General features: G+C 41.5%; 1 long non-coding RNA gene across 1 annotated transcript; it reads left to right on the forward strand.

Moving 5' to 3' along the window:
* The first annotated feature begins 1253 nt into the window (after window positions 1–1253).
* Window positions 1254–2238, forward strand: LOC147978145 (uncharacterized). The gene is made up of 2 exons (XR_015599542.1): window positions 1254–1783; window positions 1894–2238. It is a non-coding gene; the product is annotated as an uncharacterized LOC147978145 (long non-coding RNA).
* The last annotated feature ends 327 nt before the right edge of the window (window positions 2239–2565 follow it).

The following is a 2565-nucleotide window of genomic DNA, read 5'->3' on the forward strand; positions in this document are numbered from 1 at the left end:
GCATTTCGTCGAACACATTGGCTTCTATCCATTGGAAACCACCAGATCACATGTACAGGAAAGCTAGCAGTAAACTTCGAACATCGAATAGACAAGAGGTTGGTGCGGGAGCAACCTTGGGGAGTGCTGCGGTCGACGACACCGTCCGGGACCGCTGGCCTAGGCGCCTACAGGTAGAATACAAGAGGCTGCCCTTTGCACGACCTCCTCTTCACCACTCCACGGCCCCCAATCGTGATGCTCTTGCTCGACGGAGTACTGTCAAACAACCAAACAAAGCTACGTGTTGGTGCGTGGGTGATGTTTGTGTAAATTGTTTGGACGATCAAGGAGCGTGCGACAAGAAAAAAAATCGGCATGAACAAATGTTTCTCACATACCCGAAATTTGATTTTTTTTTCTTTTTCGCCACGACCTTCTCGGATGGCCAAACTTCACCAAATCTTGCACGAACATCACGCATTTGAGCTCCTCGAATGGCCAAACTTCACCAAATCTTTCTTGATTTTTTTCTCTCACCCACTAATATGTGGGCCACGCAATGTTGGCATGCCACGCAAGCTGGGTGGATGTAAAAAGCACCGTATTTGCACCAAACAACAAGTTAGATGACTATAAATCTATATTTTTAAAGTTTTAGTACTAAACTGAACATCTTGCGCAAGTTGTATGATTGCCGGTGATATTGCCTCAATAAGTAAATACACCAGCGATGTAGTTGGTACGAACACTTGCAAAATACTGATTTTCCGATCAGTGAACTTGCCCCGGTTGTGCAAATATAGTACGTTCTGCCGGCGTATGCTCTGTCCGCATGGTGGTGGCCCACATTTCAGTGGCCGGAGGTAAGCGAGGCGTGAATGAGCAACCAATGATGTTTTTTAAACTGAATTTCTTAGTGTGCAAATATTGTCATGGCAAATTTGATATGTATAATATTTATTTTTGCCAATTAGTATCCAGAGTTATAAAAGATATTCGTAAGAAATCATGTATTTATCAAGAGGGTAGTATAGAAGCTTACAAGAAGATATTCAGGATCTTGAGTTGGGATCAGATTGATCCTCTATGGTAAAATTGCAAAGCGTTGGCTCACTAGTAGGATCGTGACCTCGCGAAAATATGGATATCTAATCGATTTAGATCATAACATCGTAGAATCACAATAAAATCATGATTCTCACTACCTTGCCAAAAAAACAACCTCCTTATATATTTTTCCAGAATAAAGTAATTTGCACATCTTTGGAAAGATTTATATTAACTGTGCATATATTCTTTTTTAGCGGCCAGTCAATATGCCATAAATAGATCCTTGGTTTTTCCTTCAAGGCAATCAATTCACGAATAAATGCACAATTAATAATGCCATCAGTAGATGAGCTATAGGTTTTGGGTGTAAATATACTATATAAATATTCCTCGCAAAAAATATACTATAAATATTTTTTACTATATATATGAGCTGTATGTTTTGGGTGTATATCAACATACACATTTATAGGATACAGATCCATGATTAAATTAATGTGTTTAAACGTTAATATTATGTAAATAAGTCGAAAACTTGTAGCATGCACCTATGTGTCCATTATAAAAAGCCATCTAAGACCCTAATCACAGAGCAGGAACCCAGGCATATCTGAAAAGATTGGCTTGACATCCCAGTAAACACGCTATCTCTCTCTCTCTCTCTCTCTCTCTCTCCACCATCAAGCCAGGATGAGGTCGTTGTACAAGATGCTACTATTTTCGCTTGCCCTTGTTGCGCTGCTATCCTCAGGTATGTACGTTTGGAGCATGTTTTGTGATCAATTTTGTATGGCGACCTTTCCACTGTCGTTTTCTCATAATAAATCTCTGCAATCTTTATATGCTGGTACGAACATATAGATCTGATGATCCAGGCGACGGCTAATGGTGGCGGCTCGCTAATCCCTGAAGACTGCCGGCAGACCCCTGTCATCCGTGGGCCGTGTAACCCCAAGGCTTGTCAACACAACTGTCAAACCAACGTCGGCCCCGGTGCCGTTGGCGATTGTGATGCCGGTGGATGCCGGTGCACATACTGTACTCCATCTCAGTGGAATTAAGCAGTGATTGTTGCTTAATTGCTCTCCGATAGTATGCGAAATCTTAGTTTTTTTTCTGTCTGGCTACCTGTCAAATACTCCTACTTGGAAACTCAAATCAGGAATGTCAGAAATTTGATCGATTCGAGGGGCAGTTGCCTTATTAGCATGTTTGCTTGTGATCACCACATCTAAAAATAAAGGTGTGGTCCTCTAGCCTCCCCCCTCCCTTTGCTAGAGGTGTAGTCTGCTTGATTTATCTTCCTTTGCTAGGGTAGTAAATTGATGGAGCTCATGAAATCGTGAACGGTGTGCAAGTTATAATGCACATATATAGGTAGCGTTTGTCCTTTCGAGCAGACAATTCGTTTAGTATTCACGTTAGTAATGAAGAAATTGAAGCCATTTTCATGCACAGTAGGCAGCAAGAACGGCGTCGTCATTGATCAAACGTATGCAAGTGGGTTTTGTCCTTCCCGCTATAATGAATTCA

The sequence above is a fragment of the Triticum urartu genome, chromosome 3A, assembly GCF_056163025.1.
Source record: "Triticum urartu cultivar PI428250 chromosome 3A, HENAU_Tu73, whole genome shotgun sequence".
NCBI lineage: Eukaryota > Viridiplantae > Streptophyta > Magnoliopsida > Poales > Poaceae > Triticum > Triticum urartu.